Source organism: Tamandua tetradactyla, chromosome 1 (assembly GCF_023851605.1).
Source record: "Tamandua tetradactyla isolate mTamTet1 chromosome 1, mTamTet1.pri, whole genome shotgun sequence".
NCBI lineage: Eukaryota > Metazoa > Chordata > Mammalia > Pilosa > Myrmecophagidae > Tamandua > Tamandua tetradactyla.
In genome coordinates, this window is record NC_135327.1 from 48,727,922 (window position 1) to 48,750,113 (window position 22,192).

Sequence of the window (22,192 nt, forward strand, 5' to 3'; positions counted from 1 at the left end):
GTAGCTTCTTGTAGTATTTCCGGATTTTTTTAACTTGGTATAACATTTTTCAAGACTCATCCATTTTGTTGCATTAGAAGTTTTATAAAAAAACCTTTTTGATTTTGAAATAATTTCAAACTCACTGGATAATCGCCAAAATAACACCAAACCCACACAGAGAGTTCCAACATGTTCCCCACCCAAACACCCACATCCACCAGTTCTCTCATTTTGCCACATTTGCTGTTCTTTTCTCTCTTGTTTGCTTCCTTACTTTCATCTATTTATCTATCATCTACCTATTTTCTAAACATTTGAAAGTAGCTTGTTCAGATCATGCTCCTTGAACACATGATATTTCCAAGTACTATTTCCTAAGAACTAAGATACGCACTATTTTATCATCTTTGTACAGTCACCAAGTTGAAGAATTTTAACATTGAAATAAAGCATATAATCTATATTCCAATTTCTTCATATTCCCCAATGATGTCCATTTGGATCTTTTCTCTTCCATATTAAATCCTGTCCAGGATCATGTATTGAAGGAAATTTTTATTGTCTCTTTAGTTGCTCTGTTTTTTTAAATTATAGAAACATTTACAACATAAATTTTCCTGTTTTAACCATTCCATACCATTTAATGGGATTAATCACATTCACAAATTCACATTACCCTCACCACAATCCTTTACCAGAAATTTCTCATCTCCCCAGTAAAAATCTCACTCCTTGTATGCATTAGCTCCCCAAACCTCTTGCCCCAATCCCTCGTAATATGCATTCTACTTTCATATAAGTGGAACCATATAATATCTGTCTCTTTGTGTTCAATTTGTTTTACTTTGAAGAACATGACTTTTTCAAAGCTCATCCCCATCATGGCATGTATTAGGACTCCATTCCTTTTTTTTCTTTTTTTTAACATGGGTAGGTGGGGGAACCAAACCCAGGTGTCCTACATGGCAGGAGAGAACTCTGCCACTGAGCCACTGTGGCCCACCTAGAACTTCATTCCTTTTTCAGGCTATTATTCCATTGAATATATATACCACATTTTATTTATCCACTCAGTGCTGATGGATTTGAGTTGCTTCCAACTTTTGGCTTTTATAAATAATGCTATAATGAACATAGGTGTACAAATGTCTGTCTGAGTCCCTGCTTTCAATCTTTTTAGGTATACACCTAGAAGTAGGATTGCCAGGTCATATGGTAGTTTTATGCTTAACTTTTTGAGGAACTGCTTAACTTTTCATAGCACTGCATCATTTTGCATTTCCAACAGTGTACAAGGTTTCTTATTTCTCTACATCCTTGCCACCCTTATTATTTTCCATTTTTAAAAAATAGGCATTCTAGTGAGTATAAGATGGCATCTCATTGTTGTTCTGATTTGCATTTCCCTAATGGCTAATGATGTTGAGCAATTTTTCATATGCTTATTAGCCATTTGTGTATCTTCTTTGGAGAAATGTCTATTTAAGTCCTTTTCCCATTTTTAATTGGGTTGTTTGTGTTTTTATTGTAGCTTATTCCTTTCTATTGCTGTGTAATATTCCATTAATGAATACACTAAATTGGATTTAATCATTTACCAGTTGATAGATATTTGGATTATGTCTATTTTGAAGATATTATGAATAATGCTGTTATATACAAGTCTTTGTGTGAACATATTTACATTTTTCTTGGTAGATAACTGAGTACTAAACTGCTGGATTGATTAACCACCATTTTTTACCCAATGAAATCTTTCTCTGACTCCTTTAGATAGAGGTCATTCCTTGGTATCCTTAAATGACCTTTGCATATTTGAAATGCTTCATTTAACACATTGAATTCAATAAATTTGTATTTTCATTCGTATGTCTCTCCTTGTTAACTAGATATGAGCTACTTAAGAGTCAAAAACATGCTTTTTCACCATGCATTAATGCTTAGAATAATGACTGTTATTAAGATGAGTACTCAGTGAGTATTTATTGAATTGGTAACCAGTAAAATACCTTGAGGTAAATCAGCTATTGCATAGAGTGCTAGATTGTGTTATGTCAACTTGGTTAAAGCTGGGAACTCCTTTTCCCAGAATTCCTTCTCTGTTTGATCTCATTTAGAGGTGGGCAAAGGAAAAATTTGCATGAGATTTGGAAGGTGAGGGTGAGAAAGAAGCCATTGCTTTCCAAAGGTCGTCATGGTGAGATGAGATAACGGACAACACAGCAGTCATCTGGCAGGTGCCAGCTTCTCATCCCCTCTGCTCCTCGCCCAGCTCACTTCCCTCATTGCTGGCCTTGCAGGCCAACAACAGCCCTGTGCCCACCACCAGATGCTTGTCTGCCAACCCACTAAGAGGCAAGACCTATACAGAAGCAGCAGCTTCCCATAGACCACTCCATGGACTCCTTCTTTTGCAGCCCCACTTTAATGGCCTGGTGGTCTTGGCTTTAGAATTTTCTTTCAAGTTCTAACTCATCACTAATTCCATTGCTGCCATCTGGTTGGCTGTTGACTCTTATTCTCCAGTCCCCCATCCATATCTTTGCTTCCCCAGTTCCTGCCACATTTGTATATGGCCTAATATCCATAATAAGCCCTCATTTACTTACTTACTTAGTAACTCTATTTCCCCGGCTGAGACAATTCTCCATACAAGGGGCATATATAAATCCTCTTTGTTCTGGGGAGGCGAGTTCTGTGGCCAAAGCCTCTGAAAAAACCACCTAGTTTGTTCTAAGACATGGGGCCTCCGTGTCTTAGATGACATTTATTTGAAAAGGTCTCTCCACTCACAAGGCATTGCCCATGAGATCTAGGATGAGTTTTGTTTCCAGTATTTAAATGCCATAGCAGATTTTTAAATAATAATGTTTTCCTTTGTATTTTTCTTTCAGCTGGAGCCTGAATCTTTCTGGATAACATTTTAATTGCCATTAGAATTCTCAGGTAACTGGCATCCCTTACATTTTCATCACAAATGTTAATTGCTCCCCTGAATTCCAGGAAAGAAAAAGACAATATAAAGCAAATATGGAAAAAGCAGATATAGAGTCATTAAAACCAGAAAGAGAGAATATCTAGGAAGCAATTAAGGGATCTGCCATCTCACTCTCCTTTTTTTTTTTTTTTTTTACTTTCTTCCCACACTGGCACTTCAATTCTTTACTGTAGAATAAAGATTCTTATGGGTAAAATTAACACTCATATCCTCTACTCTTTTCAAAGAGCAAAGTTGAAACACCCAACCTTCCTGACTAGTTGTAAACTGTTTTCTGAGATTTTGTCAATTGGAGTTGGAGCACATTGCAATAGAGGCAGAAAGAGTGTCACCACTAATGGTCTTGATGCCGAGTCATTACATGAGGATGTTCCCCTGCCAAGGATACAGCCTTCTGGTCCTCATCTCCTAGTGACAAAATCGAACCTGAGAGTCATGAGATAATTGTCAGTGCTTAGGGACTCTAATGAGTCTCAATTTCTAAGAGCTTAACTATGAAGTTGGTACAGCTTTTTGTTGATTTTTGCTTTAACTGAAAGAGGCAGGCTGAATTTGTCTTGCAAAGGATCACTTGAGCTCTTCCCTGCATTTCACATTTGTAAGGCAATAGGGACCCATCTTCCAGGGATAAGGATGAAAGGAGCTTACTGTTTTTTTCAGAGGTTTCACAAAAGACACCCCACCTGTTATCAAGATAGTCATTGTAAAAGAAATGGATCAACTTAAACAAGGGGTCAAGTCTTTCCAAGAGCAAAGATCAAAACCCAATCTCTGCTTCCTGAGATGTACAAGTTATGTTGCTTATAAACAAGTTAGTTGGAAGGTGAAGGCAATGGGTCTCCAGAAATGAATTTATTTCCAGAAGAAAGCATTTGCTCTGTGTTTCAAGCCAGGCTTAAAAATAGGGCCTAAGGGTTAGTTGAGGGTAGAGGAGGAAAACAGGACTGATTTGAGCACAGCCTGGGGCTGCTGTAAAAAATCTTCATGCACCAGCCACTCAGGTCCAGCGGGTTGGCTCTCTGATAACAAATGTCAGAGATTGTAAGCATATCTTGACAGCACCACGCTAGCAGGGATTCTAATGTGAAATGTTGGTGAAGTCTGCAATCAGACTACCTGAGTTTGAATCCCTGCTAAAGGATTCAGAAGTTGAGTGACTGTGGGAAGGTTATTTAAGGGTTTTATGTCTCAATTTCCTCTTACATAAAAAGGGTAAACTAGTCATATCTACATCACAGAGCTATAAAAAGTGCTTAGCATAGGGCTTCTATGCTATCTCCTGAGCTCTGAACATGTATGGCATGTCATCAAAGCAGACAAATACCACCACTGCCTACTTTCCATAATCACAACTCCATTTTGGTTCATCAACACACATACACACACACACACACATGCACACATGCACATATACATGGTCACATAGTTCATTAAGAATATTTTCTCTTCTTTAAACCACCCAGTGACTGGTCCCCAATCATAGTTCCTGGCCCACTGCCTATTTCCAAAGACCAATGTCCAAAGTACACTATGGATTTACCATCTACCAGCTGTAGACTAACAGGCAGATGGGGTACCAACCTCAAGGTTTAACTCCACTCCACCTGAGCTGCAACAACCTGTTTATCCTGCCTTGTTGCAGTGCAGTTTATTCATGGTGACTTACACACCCCATCTTCCAAAACACAACTGCTGATTTTCACCCTACCTAATTCATTAAACGAGTTAGTTATGCTCCAATCCCAGAAGTTATGGAATACCCAAGGAATACAAAAAAATTTAATGCTAATAACAACTCTCCATTTTTCATCACAATGAAGGCTTGGCTTCCATTTTCAATACTGATGCTCAAGAACTTTTCCTCTTTATATTCCAAACTGTTTTCTTTTCTGTTTATTGAAATCAAGTGGCCCTTTCTTTCTTCTCAAGGGTTGACCACAATTCCTAGTGTTTCCTTGAGGGACCAATACACTTTTGGCTCAAAATAAACCTAAGATTGACTGCTAGTCAATCCAACTAGATACCATTTCAGCTACTTCATCAATAGCTAATTGTTTATGTGCTTCCAGATTATGAGATATTTTGGCCTCTGGTAAGTCTTTATCCCCTTATTTGTAATTTGAAAATTGGTATTTGGTCACAACAATGTGGATGGATTCATTTATTTGTTCATTCAACCCCTGCTTCATTCCATGAAAACTCCTAAAATAATTTTTTAAAATACAGTGAATGAGTTTGGAGAAAGCAAAGCTAAGGCCAAGCACTACACAAAAATGTTCTAAGGGCTGAAAGAAAATATCTAAAATGTGCTATAGAGTCAACTCTGAGCTTTTTTTTCAGCAGCAAAGTCAAGAGGGAAACACATTCAGTGACAAAACACATTAGATCATTTGTAAACTCTAGCCATAAGTTTTTTGGAAGGTTATGCACAGGTTTTGCAGTGATTATGTTTGGGAAGCATTGCAAGACCTTGACAAATAATGGTAAGACAGATTCTCTTCCCCTTTGTAACTCCCAAACTACAAACCTCCATCATAGGTATGCCCCTTCTCACTGCCAGACCAGATTTACTGCTTGCACACAATCACATCTCAGAGTGAGAGCATTGAAGCTGAATTTCAGAATAAAAGTCTGGACCCTGCTAAGTCCCTAATTAACCCCCCAAAACTACATTTCTTCTGTCCGTTTTAATTTGTACCAAGCAATGTGCCATTCATCTGCACTGATCCTTACATTCTGCTTGTCCTTGATGTTTTCTAGGGAGAATTCAATTTTCTATGGAAACAAGCTGGTTAGCCTCCAGCTGGTTTAGGGTTCTGTGTGTAAGCAAAATCACATTACTAAAAATTCTAGATGAGTGATTACATGTGGCAACTCTTTCAGACACTTGATGGGCTCATCATCACAATGAAAATTGTGGCGCTGATGTCAGGGTCAGTTTTCCATCTATTTTTCTTTAGTCCAATGAGTAATATCCACATGAAATATATATGTATATAAAACCAATCAGGAAATTTGAGCATGTAAAAATAAGATTTAGTTTTGAAATCAAATCAAATTTCTTTATAATTAATCCAATCTTGCAAATTATAAAACCTGTGCAATAATTCTGTTGCATTGTGATAATGAGGGGTAGCTTGTAGGCAATAAACAAAATGATTATGATTTGCATTACTTTTGCATAACCACAACAGCATTTCTTGGATACACTAGAATGAAGGAAAGTGAAAATTGGAGAGAGATATTGTGTTTCTATCACTTTGATACCATAACCAAAAGTAAAGGGGGGCTCAAGGCTCACTATATTCCAAAAGGGTTCAGTTAGCCAAGTATTTCAGAAGATAGAGACCAGAGAAACAATTTCTATACAAGGGTAAGGAAGTTGCTTAGGTCTCAAAGAGTATTCCATTTGAGTGGATTTGATTAGATATTCTTTTTTAACCCTGAAACCAAGAAGTCAGTTCTTGACAAATCACTCTCCATACCAGGATATTGACATATTTACACATAGTATTTTAAAATTGGTAAGATTACAGGCAATGTGTGTTTGTTGGATGATATAGAGATGGATTACAGGTGGATAATTTGTACATATATAATGCATTAGAGCTGTGTGCTGGTTTGAAACTGTTGTACACCACAGAAAAACCATATTCTTTAATCCTCATTCAATATTGCTGGGTGGGTCTGCTTACTGGAGCTTTTAAGAGGGAACCATTTTGGAAAAAGTTTCAGTGCCAACAGAGCCCACACAGCCAGAAATCTTTGGAGATGCAGAAGGAAAATGCCCCTGGGAGGAGTCCTTTGAAAGAAGAAGCCAGAGATCCTGGCAGATGCCAGCCATGTGCCTTCCCAGCTAACAGAGGTATTCCAGACCCATCAGCTTTTCTTGAACCAAAGTATCTTTTTTCTGGATGACTTAAATTGGATGCTTTTATAGCCTTAGAACTGTAAACTTTTAATTTAATAAATTCTTTTTTTATAGCTGTTCCGTTTGTGGTATATTGAATTCCAACAGCTTTAACAAACTAAAACAAGCTGTTCAAAGCAAGTACTTCCAGTTCTCCATGGTGGAGGTAGGATTGCCATTCCTGGCACTGTTGTAGTTAGATGCCAACCACAAGATGCTAGCAAAAGTGGTGTGCATTATAGGGGTAGAATCTTTATAAACCAGTGCCTGCACCATGGTAACCAGGACATTTCAAGAGAGCAGCTACTCTCTCAACCTGGGTTTTTAAATAAGGATGGCATGAAGTCAGGCACCCAGTCCACCCATGAGACACATGTAGCATAAGCTATGTAATGACAACATGGGATTATTTGTTACTGCAGCATAATTTAACCAAGCTGACCGATTGACTGGGTCATGCTGCAGCTAGATCAGGAGGGGCTAGAAGAACAATTCAAAATATCAGGTGCATAAAACAACTAAGATTTACTTGCTGCTCATGCTGTGTGCCCATGATGTGCTGTCTGAGGACACTGCTCAGTGTAATCACCAAGGGACTCAGGCGGCAACTGATGTGGCAACTTGTTCACTCAATGTAATCACACAGGGACTGCAGGGACAGCAAATGTGGCAACTTGTTTGCTGGCCCTCAAAACGTCTGCCTGGACAGCACACTTCGACTCACATTCATTTGCTAAGTGCATGTCACCTGACTATGTCTGCTTTCAGAGGGGATGCAGGAATGCAGCCTGCTGTGTTCTCAGGAGAGGATAAAATAATGCCTGTGATCTGCCCTCAAGATCACAATAGTAGTGTGATCCCTAATTTCCAGATGAGATTGCCAGCTGAGAAACGCTTAGTAACTTGCTTAAATTCATAGTGAGGAAGAAAATGAAAAAAGATCTGAACTCTGGTAGCCTGTATTTCAGATCCTAGGTCCCTAAAAGCTGTGCAATCATGCTTAATACTAAGGATAGTAGCATTTGGAAGGGGTAAGGAGTAGTAGTAAGGAGTGATAGCATAATTTGGAGTATTATTATTAGCTAACAATAATTATAGCTAATAGCAACAGCCAGTTAGCATCTGTTAATGATATGGCTAACACGTTGCTAGAATAGCAGTGCAGTTAAATGATAGATTCCTGGCTAGTGGTTATGTGAACATGGGCAAGTCATTTACCCTCTCAGTTCTCAGTTGCTTCATTCCTAATACGTTGATAAGAATAGTATCTCTCTTGTGGCGTTGTTCTGAATATGAAATGAGTTCCTTAAAAGGCATTGAACAGAGCATCTGCCCCACAGGAGACCCATACAAAATATTGTTTCCAAGTATTTGCCATGCATTAGAGCACTGTGCTAAGGGCTTTGCATGGATTGCATCATACAGCATCTCAAACGTTGCCATTTTAATGGAGATGTCTCAACTCCCCTAGTACTGGTGCTATAAAATTTGCCATCTCTCATGCAGTTCTTTCCTACCTTCCCCTTTTCTCCCATGTTGATCTTCATCCTTCTGCTTCTACTGTGGCCTCACCTAAAATGTCCTCAGCCACACAACTCCCTATTGCTTTCTGCCAATACTGTGGGTTCGTCTGGAATTCTTACCAGATGACTCTAATACACAGGTATGAGAAGCCCTTTCTTCTAATTGTGCACATGTCAATTTAGTCCTTTATGATCCCATCAACAAAAATGTTTGTATGCTCCTAATATAGTTAAATACTCATGTTCCAATATAGAGCTGTGGATATAGACCCTCAGAATAAAATACAATATAGACCCTCAAAATCCAATTCAGAAATAGGAATGCTCAAAAACATCAGAACATGGAAATAATAGTGGTCAGTGAGAGGGAGGGGTGAGGGGTTTGCTATGTATGACTTTTTTCTTTCTTTTTCTTTTTCTGGAGTGACACAAATGTTCTGAAAAATGATCATGGTGATGAATACACAACGATGTGATGATATTGCGAGCCACTGATTATACACCATGTGTGGAATGTTTGCGTGTTAAGAATGTTTGTGTTTGTATGTTGTTTTACCAATAAAAATACTTGAAAACAAAAGCAAAAACATCAGAACAGCATAATGCAGTTTTATGTGTTAAAGTCTGGCCTCCCTAAAAAGTCTTTACCTGTAACAGCCCTAAGCAATTCATTCGCTCAGAGGATGGCTTTGGGGGGGTGCATATTTGCTGTTTGAAAAAGCTCAGCTGTGTATCCAGAAGACACAGTTATGTCAAAGTGAGTTGGAAGCAGGTTCAAGGGTTGGCCCTTCATTAATTATTCTTCACAACTTGATGGGAATCTGCGGAAGCCACAAGACTCCTCTCTGCCTTTGTGCCTGCTGCTAAAACAGGAAATCAGGTCAGCTACAGACAGGGGTGTTCAGAGAGCATGGCCATCGTGAATTAGGATGGGAGAATAAGACAAGCACTTATTTATGAAGCATGTGAAGGTTCTTGTATGAAGGTTCTACTGCATCTGTACAGAGCGTTATTGTTTTATCTTAATTGATTTAAAATGGTCCTTTGGATGAAAACTTCAAAGTAGTTTGAAACTCCAGACTTCCATCGTCCCTCTGGTAAAAATCAAGAAGAGGGTCTTAGTTATTCTTTATTGGTTTAACCCCTGAATATCAGCCCTGCTCTGTTAGATGGGTCCATTTTTATCAGGTATTGGCTACATGGAAATAAATTCCAGTAAGACTCATGCCTACTACATTCATTTTGCTCCCAAAGACCAGAGTTTACAACATGAAAAGGATTTCTTGAGGAAAGGGCATTTTGGAAGTAAAAATATATATAAATTACTGTGAAAGATGGGGGACAAGCCGGAAACCAAGACCTGGAAGTGGCAGCCAATTTGGATCCAGAGGATAAAGTGGTTAACTCTGGCAAATGCCTGTTCCTTTGCCAATGAAAAATGGGCTGATGCATAGTCAATCTTGTGGATCAGATATGCAGCAGACAGTCTGGGAAATCATTCAGCATCCCTGAACCAAATAGCTTCTCCATGGGCAGGAGTTTTTTTTTTTGTTAGTTACATCTTTGCAGTCCCATCAGTAATACAATTCTGTCATCCGTACCCATTATTTACCTCCATGTGTTCATTAGGTAACTAAACATTAACTAAGACACAAATTATGTATGTCATATATGTATATACACAAACATATTTCATTTAAATAAAGTATACATAATATATGTCATATTTTTAAGTTCCTCCTTTAATAAAAGAATTTATTTTACATTTAATAAAGATATATTTTTTAGGTCCTTTCCATTGTCAAAAATTTATCATGATTCGTTTTAATAATACATGCCCATAACCTATAATTTGAAGTATAATTTCATATCACAGCATTCAAAGTAGACACCAAAAATACTTTTACAAACTGCTATGTCAAATTCTTGCATTTTGTATACAAAATAAAATGGTTTATTTTTATAATTTTCCTATTGTATTTCAAAGCAAGGAAATTTGAAAGAATGTTTATGACTCTTCAAATTATATTCATAAGAATGGTGTTCTAGTTTGCTAGCTGCTCGAATGCAACACACCAAAGATGGATTGGCTTTTAATAAAAGGGGATTTATTTCATTAGTTCTTCAGAGGAAAGGCAGCTAACTTTCAACTGAGGTTCTTTCTTATGTGGGAAGCCACAGGGTGATCTCTGCTGGTCTTCTCTACAGGCCTCTAGATTCCAACAACTTTCTCTGGGGGGATTTCTTTCTGCATCTTTAAAGGCCTGGGCTGAGCTGTGAGTGCTGAGATGAGGTATGCTGAGATGCTTGGGCTGTGCTACGTTGAGTCTCTCATTTAAGCACCAGCCAATTAAGTCAAACATCATTCATTGCAGCAGACATGCCTCCTAGCCAACTGCAGATGTAATCAGCAACAGATGAGGTTCACATGCCATCGGCTCATGTCCGCAGCAATATAAGTAGGCACCTTCACCTGGCCAAGTTGACAACTGAATCTAACTACCACAAATGGTTAGTACTTACTTCAATAAATAATAGGCCAAATTGGATATATTGATCATGGCTATATTATTCCATTTTAGCATTGGCTCTTGACATGCCGAGGAGAATTTCTATGCTATTTAAGAAATAGATAATACCAATGCAGCCTAAAGACCTGGCTAAGATAATCTTAATGGGGTTTTTATGTGTCTCATTAATTCATTTTCCAAAATCAGCATTCCTTCTGCCTTCTGCCTAAACATCCGCTCTGCTTGGGCATGAATTAAGTCATATATGACTAAAAATTAAAACACCTAAACCTGGATGTTGGCCCAAACCACCCTTATGACTACTGATAGTGTTCCCTGAGTGAGAGCTAGAAGGAGGAAAGGGCATTGGAATGCTTTTCTGATCTCCAGTAACTACAGCACTTGTATGCATCCTGAATCCCTCAGCTTTATTAAAACTGAGGTTTCCTGGCTGTTAAATAACAATCTAATTTATTTAATTTTTGGAAAAGATAATTAAGAAGGCATAAGTTTCATTGGCCTAAGAATACCAGAGTTGGGAAATATTGGTTCACCCTGTGGTAGACACTGCTAGCTGTCTAACCAATATCTTTTCTGACCTTGCCCCTCACCAGCAGAGCTCTAATTTTATTTAGGGAAACTGTGCCAATTAGCTTTTGATGCATTGTAATCCATCCCAAAACTTACTCATTTAAAACAAACCCAACGTTCAATATGTCAGCAATATGGGCTTGGCTCAACTTGTTGGGTTTTTTTTTTTTTATCTCAGTTGGTTTCATCTATGTATCTGAGATGAAATGCTGGTCACCTAGAAGCAGCTTTGCTTCTTTGGGTTTCCTGGCTGTTGGCTGGGGTTGATGGGGTGACTGAACCAGAGTTCTCTCACTATCCAGCAGGCTAGCCCAGCCTTGTTCTCATGGTAGGGCAACACGATTCCAAGAGAGCAGGGAGAAGCATGAAACTCCCATTGAGGCTTAGTCTAGGAACTATCACATAACTTTTACATCTTTCTATTGGACAAGGCAAATTATAAGGCATACCCAGATTCAAGGGGTAGGAAACAGATTCCACCTCGTAGTGAGAGAAGTTGCAAGGTCACATCGCAAGATAGGTGCTCTAAAGGAGGTGAGTCATTTTTGAAAGCAATTTGCAATAGCAGCAATGCATCCAGGTTAAAACAAACAGCAATAATTTAAAAACAAATCAACCACCATGTGTATTTCCCAGTCTCCCTTACAATGAGGGGTGCTCAGATAACACCATTATGGTCAAGACAGAAATGTGAAAGTCATAGGCTGGGACTTCAGAGAAAGCTACGTAAAGCAGGAGAGGCTTAGCTGGCTTACATATTGTCTTGGTCTGACAGGCTGCCATGATAAATATCACAAAACGGTTTGGCTCATAGTATCAGATGTTGTAAGGCTTTCTTCCTCCAGGGGTCGGGTAGTGTCTGGCACAGACCTGCCGCCATACTTAGGTTTCCCTGGCTGGCATCTATCTGTGAGTCAGGTCATATGGCAATGTCCTCTCCTTTTTCTTTGGGTTCCTGATGACTTCCTGCTTCCAGCTTGTCCCCATGGCTTTCTCTCTGTTTCTGAATTTCTTTTGCTTATCAAGGACTCTAGTAATCTGGATTAGGGCCCACACTCATCCAGATATCCGAATTACAATGGTGTCACACCCTTTGTGACGTGGAATGTGGATCAAGACCAAGAACATGTCTACACTGGGGTACATAATTCAACCTACCATCCATATTTTGCCTGGAATCTTCCACTGCTTTTTAGCAGGAATGCAGAAGCAATGCCAGAAGTGGAGCAGCCATCTTGAAACCTTGAGGCAACAGCATGAGCCTGGAAGCCAAATCCTAAAATTGCTGAGTGGAAAAGAGAAAGGAGACAAATAGAGCCTTGTCTACTGCTTGTCTAACCTACTCAGTTCTTTCTTTTAGTCAGTACTGAATGCTCGTCCTCACTGGTACAAACAGCTCAGCCCGCCATGGCGTGGGAAACTCAGCCATTCACAATGGTACAGTCATTCAGAAGAGAGGAACAGGTGGGCCCCTGGATCACAACATGTGTCCGACAGAAGGGAGAGCCTTAAATGGAACATGTTCACAAGGAGGGAGAGACAAGCCCATCTGAAGCTGCCCTCTAGTTAGGGTGATGGCTTCCTGCTCTGGGGCATGGCCTTGTGTTGGATAGATATCATGCCAAAAATTAGATACCCGAAGCAATATCTGGTACCATGGAGGCAAAGATGAGAATGTACATAAAATAGAAATAAAAATGAAAAAGCCTAAGAATAAGATTTTCCCTAGAATATAGGAATTGCTTTCATCTACTATCTATGTGGGAAAATCAATAATGTTGGAGAACTGACAGCATTGATGTGTCAAGGTCTTTGGAAATGTGTTAATTTATCCAACATATATTAATCAAGCTCCTTGATAATTGATACGTAAGATTTCTTTACTAAATTTAATGAACGCTTCCTTATTTTACAAGGCATTAAAGGGACTACCAGATATGGTGACTTGCAAGAAAACTATAGTTACCTTCTTTCCTTTTCGCTTCCTTTCTTTCCCCTTCTGTTTTGTCCTATTCTTTTCTTCTCTTCCTTTATATTTTCTCCCTTCCATTCCTTTCCTTTCACTTTGGTGAAGATAAGGTGGGGGTGGGGGTGGGGATATTACATCAACTTCTTTTTCTTTTTAAAAAAATTTCTGTGATTCTCAAAGCCTGGAACAAATAATACTAGTGTTATACAATGGGAAGTTTTAGATGGTACATAGAGATGGCATTAAATAACACTGAAACACATTGGGAGAAAGTTTTTCCATTTTCCATTTCTCTCTATTTTTGCCTTTAATTTAAAAATGTTTTAATCAAATAGTTCCAAAAAGGCCAAAACAATAGATAATATAAAAAAAAAAAATCTCTATCTTTCCCCTCCCTCCCCAATTCTCTTCCTCAAAGGCAGCACTTTCACCTCCTTTAGCAGCTTTTTAAAATAGTATTTACTTTCATACTTTAAAATAAATCCTTATACCACTCTTTTAATCAATCAGATTTAGTTTATCTTTTTGCACTCCACATAGTTGACAAGATATGAGTGCTTGTGATTGGTTTAAATGTATGTCCACAAATTCTTTGACATTTCTCCCTAGGCTTACTGCTGCTTTCCGTCAATGTGGGCTGGAATTAATAACCCCCTTCTAACAAATAGAATAAAGCAGAAGGGATTGTGCTTGAGTTTGGAGACCAGTTCATAAAAAGGTGCTGTGTGTTCTGTCATGGCCTCTCCTCTCCTTTTCTCTCTCTGTCATCACTGGTGCTGGGAGAGACTGGCTGTTGGGTTGAGAGGAGAGTCCCATATGGCAAGGAATTGGGGGTCCACCCAACAGCCACTGGGGAACTGAGTCTCCCTGCCAGCAGCCACATGAGCGAGCAATGAAGTGGTTCCTCTAGCTCCAGTCATATCTTCAGATGCCCACGACCCCAGCCAAATTGGACTGTAACTTCATGAGAGAACCTGAGGCAGAAGCATCTAGCTGAACTGCTTCTAAATTCTTGCCCCATAGGAAGTTTAAGGATAATAAATGATTTTTGTTTTAAGCCACAATGTTTTGGATAATTTGTAATGAGCAATAAATAACTAATAAAGTACTCAAATGACTCCCCGCATAGTCCTAATATAGTTACATAACATTTACAATTAATCAGTAAATAGGTTTATTTCATTCCACCTAAGTAAATGGTATTCACTGCTGAGCCAATTATTGTATTATGATTAATATGTCCCTTCTTCTACAACTTTTCATTTTTCCTGGAATTAATAATCACAATTTTTCTCCTAGACATAGCCATCTACGTATACATGTATCCTGATTATTTTTCCAAATATTTCATCAGATTCACCATATACCTCTCAAAATTTTTCTTTGCTCCAAATGGTATATCATAACAGATACTCTGAAACTTCTTTCTGTTATAGCCATGGAATCTTTCTCCCAAAACTACTGTCTTCTTGCTCTAATCTTTTTTTTTTTACTTCATTGTAAAAGTTATATCTTTATACAGTCATCTTCAAGAATCAAGGAACACAGCTCAACAGTTTCAGGTACTTCCCTCTAACCACTCCAATACATCGTAAACTAAAAAGGGATATCTACATAATGCATAAGAATAACCTCCAGGATAACCTCTCGACTCTGAAATCTCTTAGCCACTGACACTTTATTTTGTCTCATTTCTCCTCTTCCCCCTTTTGGTCAAGAAGGCTTTCTTAATCCGTTGATGCCAGGTCCTGGTTCACCTTGGGATTTCTGTCCCAAGTTGCCAGGGAGATTTACACCCCTGGGAGTCATGTCCCACTTAGAAAGGAAGGCAGTGAGTTCACCTGCTGAGTTGACTTAGAGAGAGAGGGCACATCTGAGCAACAAAAGAGTTTCTCTAGGGGTGGCTCTTAGGCCTAATTTTAAGTAGGCTTAGCCTATCCTTTTCAGGAATAAATTTCATAAGAGTGAACCCCAAGATCTAGGGTTCGGCTTATTGATTTGATTGTCCCTACTATTTCTGGGAATATCAGAAATTCTCCAAATGGGGAAGGTGAATATTTCCTCCTTTCTTCCCAGTCTCCCAAGGGGACTTTTCAAATATTTCTTTATTCATTGTCCAAATAACTCTGGGATATATCACGATATCACACTGACCTGTACAGTTACGAACAAATTCTCATGTCCTATTCAAGATTCCATGTAATTATGGTGTTCAGCTGAACTGACCATGCAAGTTAAATTAGAAAACGCACTATCAAAATATAAATTTTGTACCAAATAAACATTTCTTGCTTTAGTCTCACATAGAATTTACATGGTCAGTTGTACCCTTAGGCCACCTCCATCCATTATGAATCATGAACACTGCCACCATAAAACCAGTGTGCAAATGTCCATTCCTGTCCCCACACTCAGTTCCTCCAGGTACATATAGTCTTGCTCCAATCTTAATACCTTTTCTGTAGAAAGTTCCCTGTCAGTCTAGGACTTGTCTTTCCCTCATTCTGGGGCTTCTTTTCACTACTTTTGTGTGTCTTATCCCCTCCTTCTGTCCCTTGTTTCTTGTCTCATTTCCTCTTTTATGGGAATACATTATCCAATAAGTTCCTAAGAACAGTGCCTGGATAGAAATGATGGATTTAGATGTCTTAAAATATTTAATTTCTCTAAAATTATAAATTCAAGGATATTCTCTGTGCAGTTTTTCTATTCTTGGAATTCATGTGTTTCTTTGAGACCTGTTTTTCATATTTCTTTTTTTTGCATTTTGGTTTTTCTCAATGATCTAGGCTCCCTTGGTTGTCTCTCTATAGTTAAGTCCTTTAGGGCAACATGAAGCACAGTGCTTGATACACAGAGTTCAGGGAATGATTCCCAATGTATATTTTAAAAAATGAATAGAAGCATATATTTAATATATTAAGACGAATAATAGTCTCATTTCAGAAGAAATGTGGCTATTAGTCAATTTTGTTACCCTCTCCTATATGCCTTCAGTCCTTTTATGTACTTTTACTACACATTGTTAGCCTAATAGGCCCCATTAGAGTGTAGCTCGTTATTGATCTTCAGTTTATGATATTTCATGTCTGATTTACATGAGAAAATTGATAACTTGGTGATATTTGTTGCTTGCTTTATATCTGCTTGAGATGCCTCAGCCATGGCTTTGTGATAGGGAAAGTGAAGCCAGACTTTATGTCTGTGACTTGGAACAAGTCAACCCCACTTTCAGGGTTCTGATCTCCAAAATGATGGACCTTATAGACAGTGCGGAAATGAGGGGTAGTTCAGGTGGAAACAGCCAAGGCAGGAGTGTTTTACATAATTTTAAATCCCAGTTTTCCTTTCTCCAATCTTCTTTTTCTTCTTTTTTTGGGGGGTGTATTGTCTGGGAATCAAACCCAGGTCTCCCACATGGAAGGCCAGCATTCCACCGCTGAACCACCCGTGCGCGCCCTATCTCCAATCTTAAAGACTACCATTATGAAAGAACACTGGGAATGGGTACCCAGGCTTTCTAGGTTACTAACATTGAATTGGCACACTTTTTATACTTTAAGCAAACCACTTATTTTCCTCTATTATAAAATATTTTAGCTTCCACATTTATATAATATGTATGGTATGATTTCCCACCAGAGTATGCAACGTTAATTACTGTGGAAATACAATGGTGAAAAATATAAAATATGTTAATGTAATTAACTATTATTTGTTCTTACTAGTTATTTCTATTGTACGCTATTTTTTCTTACTTGAGAAGGACTCAGAATGGCTGAGCCTTAATTAAGATATTTAAAACCTTCAACCTTCTTCAGTGGTAGAAAGCTTGCCTTCCATGCGGGAGACCCGGGTTCAATTACCATACCATGACCTGAAAAAAAAAAGCTTTGGTCTTTTTCCTTAGTTTTAACTTTTAGCATCTTTCCAATTGCACATGGCCTACTAATTTTCCTTCTTTCCTAAAATTTCATCCCTAATATTGACATTTTAGAGCTGTTTGTGCAATAGTAACCCCTGAATCATCACATTAGTATACCCTTGACTAAGTATTAAAACCTTATTAGTTTTATTCCTTAAAAAAAAAAAGGTAAGCAGTCCAGATAACTGAGATAAATGCCTGTGTGTTTTCATACTGTGATTGTTGTACCAATTAGTCGACTGCCGTGATAACGTTACATAACAAATTCAGGGGCTTAAAACAATATTCATTTATCCTCTCAGATATTAATGGAGCACCTTCAGCTGGAGTGGCTCCGCTGGTCTATTCTGGGCCCCATGGGCAAAGCTGCTTCAGGCCATGGGGCCAGGGTGGCTCCATCCTTCCCTGCAGCTCTGTGCAGAAATGAAGGTTACTCTGCTCCATGTTTTACATTCTCCTTGGACCAGCAGGCTTCTTCTCATGGCAATGACAGAGATTCAAAAAGAAACTGACAGTCTCATTCTTTGAGGCTAGAAGGTAAAGATCAAGATTTTGGCAATGCTTTCTTTCTCCTGGAATCAAACCTTTAGGTGCTGGCTGTTGGCAATGCTTAGGGTTCCTGCTTCTGTCATGTGGTGATGTTCTCTCCTTTCTGCTTTCTGTGACTTCTGGGTTATCTTTATCAGGACTCCAGCAGTATACATTAAGACTTACCTTGATTCAGTTGGCCATATCTTAACTAAAACTATCATCTTCAAAAGGTCTTTTGGGTGGTTTACACCCACAGGGAAATGGATTAAGATTAAAAATATGTGTTTGTAGGGGTACATAATTCAAACTACTGCAGTAGCTTTGTGTCTTGCTACACAACTGTACCTTGGGTGCAGAAATTTAGTTCCTATCGTATTCACCTGCAAACACATACCTATACTGTACCTTACTTTAGTAACTGTATTGCATTCTTCAGCTCCTCACCCCACTGCTGACCACCAGCCAAACGAAATAGATTTTTATTGTTTGTTTGTTTTGTTGTGATGTGTTGCATTTTGTGTTCTTTTAAGTTGAGGTATGGCACCCACATTAAGATGGCAGCCCAGACATCAAGTTCCTCTAAAAAATAGTATCCTGTTCCTGCCCCTTATATTGTCTCTGCTTTTGCTGCACTGAGTATTCCTAATATCCAGGTGACATACTACCAAGAACTCTACTGACCTCTTTTTCTGAGCCACTGGGGTTCCAGGCTGACTCACCAACTCCTGAGCTATTAAATGATTTCTACATACAAGATTTAGAAGATTCTTAGACAAAACCACTACGAAGAGGATTAAGATCTGCTCAATAGCATTTTCCTAAATCCATCCAGAACCAGGAAGCCATTTTGGAAAGGGAATTCATGGAAATGCTTTGTAGAGGGATTTTTCTAGGGGTAACACCAGAGATTTATAGACCCACATGAGACAAAGAGGTACTACCACTAAAGGAATATTTGTGAAGACACACAGGGTAGTTAAAACTCTAAGAGGGAAAAAAAAAACTTACCTGCCAAATACGTACTATTTTTTCATTAATTAGATAAACATAAATTAGAGAAGAAATCAAAATTATTTTTAAGGGAAAATCTATGGTTAGAAAGGTAGACCAAGAGCAACAATTGTAACAGTACTTATAAACAGTTTAAATTGATCTCTAACATGCCTCACAACTTTTAAGAAAGATCAGTAACATGTAGCTTACAAGAGAGCAAAAAGATAAAGTAATGCCAAAAATTAAAGAGGTGGGCAAATGTGAATCAATCCTCCTCAAAGAGACAGGAGCAAGAAGAGATATAACATAGCAAGACTACAAAGTGCAGATAACATACTTGTTCAAGAAGTGATCCTGTCAAAGCATCATTAACATGAGGTCACTTCTGTGCTTGAACCTCTCAATGGAACTCTCATTTCACTGAGTGAAAGCATGATTGCTTTCTATGACCAAGAGCCACCTATGTGTCCTGGTCCATCTTTACCTATATGATTTCATCTCTTGTGACTCCCCTTCCTTTTCAATCCTTCCAGTCCTTTTGGGACCCTTTGCACAGACTGTTCCATCTTCTTGCAAGGCTCTTCCCCAGGTATCTTCTTTGGGTCTTCACTGAAAACTCACAGAGGCTGGCCCTGGCCACTCTCACTAATATTTCGGTCCCCTGCCTTGAGGTTGTGTGTTCCCTTCTGTAGTAGTTAGATTCAGGTATCAACTTGGCCAGGTGGTGGTGCCCCATTGTTCCATTGCTGTGGACTTATATCATCAGCATGGGAATTTCATCTGTGGCTGATTACATCTGCGGTCGGTCATCAAAGGGACTGTCTTCCACAATGAGTGAAGCTTAAAAGAAAGAGTCAGTAGACAGCAGCTCAGACCCAGACATTTAGAGATGCAGAGAGGACATGCCCTGGGGAAAGCCATTGGAACACAGAAGCCAGGAGAGAAGGCCAGCAGATGTTGCTGTGTGCCTTTCCATGGGACAGAGAAGCTCAGAAGAAAGCTGCTGCCTTTCCTCTGAGGAACTGTAAATTTATAGTTAAATAAATCCCCTCATTAAAGGCTGATCCATCCATTCTGGTGGCTTTAGCAAACTAAAATACCTTCACTGCCTTCTTTTCATCCTTATCACTCTTTAAGGCACTTATGTCTTTAATTTGTATATGTCCTCAGAAAAATATAAACCCCAGAAGGTAATGATTTCTATATGTTTTTATCCATAGTGTTTATACGAGAAAAAAGTTAGGTGAGCATTTTCTGTAAAGAGCCAAATTGTAAATATTTTAGACTCTGTGGGCCATATGGTCTCTCTCAAAACTATTCAACTCTGCCATTGAACTGTGAAAATCATCAAGAACAAAACATAAATGAATAAATGAACATGTCTGCATTCTAATAAAGCTATTATTACTGACATTTAATTTCATATAATTTTCAAGTGCCACATATATTGTTCTTCTTTTAATTTTTCAGTCATTTAAAAATGTGAAAACCACTCATCTCACAGATTGTACAAGAACAGGCAATGAGCCAGACTTAGTCCACAGGTCATACTTCAGTGACAGCTCCCCTGAAAGGGATATAGCAGATTTAGAGGACATATTTGTTGAATAAATGAATGTGAAGATGGTATTATTATTTTTTTAAATGCAGTCTTTTTATTTTTTATTTATTTTATTTTTTTATTTTTTGGCATGGGCAGGCTCCAGGAATCAAACCTGGGTCCCTGGTATGGCAGGCGAGAATTCTGCCACTGAGCCACTGTTGCACCACCTGAAAATAGTATTTTAACTGAATAGTTAATAATGAAGCCATGAGTAAAAAAAAAAAAAAACATATTAAACAAAAATTGTTGGAAACAGAATACTCTGTAAAATCATAACTATAATAGATTTTTATCATTATTAATCTGAGAAAAATATAGAGTATATCAATGCAAGAAATTACAGAATAGCAGTGTAGACACATAATAAGTTTTGCATAGTAAAATCAAAAGCACATCTTCTTTGCAAGTACACAAAGAATGTCTGTGAACATTGTGTCCATTTTTTAAAATGGATGAACATTCATTGACCATTCCCCCATTAACAAATCCATGAGCACAATAAAATGGCCAGTGTTGGATGCCCCTTCATTCTAGTAGCATTAGCATCTAGAAAAAAGTTAATCATGACAGACTAAAAAATATACATAGTAGATAAAAAATAAAGAAAATTATAGTTTCATCACGAATAAAACTAGGAACACAAGGATAGTTGAAACAGAAAGTCTAAATTTATTTTAACAAAAGAGCCCTGAGAAGTAATTCAATGAAGAATATGAGAATAGGCCCTATGCCTTCTGTTCTAGTTTGTAAGCTGCCAGAATGCAATATTCTAGAAAGAGAATAGCTTTTTAAAAGGGAAATTTAAGTTGCAAGTTTATAGTTCTATACCCATGAAAAGGCCCAAACAAGGTAAGGCTGTGAGAATGTCCAGATTAAGTCCCAGTTAAAATGTCCAGATTAAGGCCCAGCAAGAGGTTACCTTCACTCAAGAAAGGCTGATGAAGTTTGGAGTTTCTCTCTCAGCTGGAAGGGCACATGGTGAAGTCTGCTAGCTTTCTCTCCAAGCTTCTTGTTTCATGAAGCTCCCCTGGGAGCATTTTCCTTCTTCATCTCCAAAGGTCTCTGGCTGGTGTGCCCTCAAGCTTTTCCCAAAATGGTTCCCTCTTAAAGGGCTCCAGTAAGCAACCCCACCTTGAATGGGTGGAGACACATCTCCATGGGAACCATCTAATCAAAAGTTACTACCCACAACTGGGTGGGTCATATCTCCATGGGAACAATCAAAAAGCTCCCACAATACTGAATGAGGACTAAAGGACATGGCTTTACTGGGGTACACAAGAGATTCAAACCAGCACAGCTTCCTAAAGATGAACTGAGAAAAATACAAATAATTTGAAGTTTTAGAAAGTATCAGCGAGTGGAATAAGGCCTAACAGAGGAGAAAAGGAAATTCTGTAAAAGACTATGGCTCAGAACCACACATTTTCTTTGAACTATTCCCATGACCAATCATTTGTGACATTCTCTAATTGTTACCATCATTTCCATTATTTCTTCCTTTAAACTGCTACAAACAGTTTATCTTTTCTCAACCTTTCTACTGCCTTACTGGACTAATTTCTATCCCTATCTCAAGCCTCTGGGCTCATCAACATAGCCCTCCCTCTGCCTTGTGTTTACTTTAAATACAAGAATACAAGCTTCATCATGCCAT

The 22,192-nt window shown here is 38.4% G+C and overlaps 1 long non-coding RNA gene across 1 annotated transcript; it reads right to left on the minus strand.

The window, feature by feature from the left end:
• Window positions 1-9,144: 9,144 nt before the first annotated feature.
• On the minus strand, window positions 9,145-13,593 carry LOC143684269 (uncharacterized). Its single transcript, XR_013175945.1, has 3 exons — window positions 13,481-13,593; window positions 12,673-12,799; window positions 9,145-9,507 (listed from the first exon to the last, which is right to left on the minus strand). It is a non-coding gene; the product is annotated as an uncharacterized LOC143684269 (long non-coding RNA).
• Between the last annotated feature and the right edge of the window lie 8,599 nt (window positions 13,594-22,192).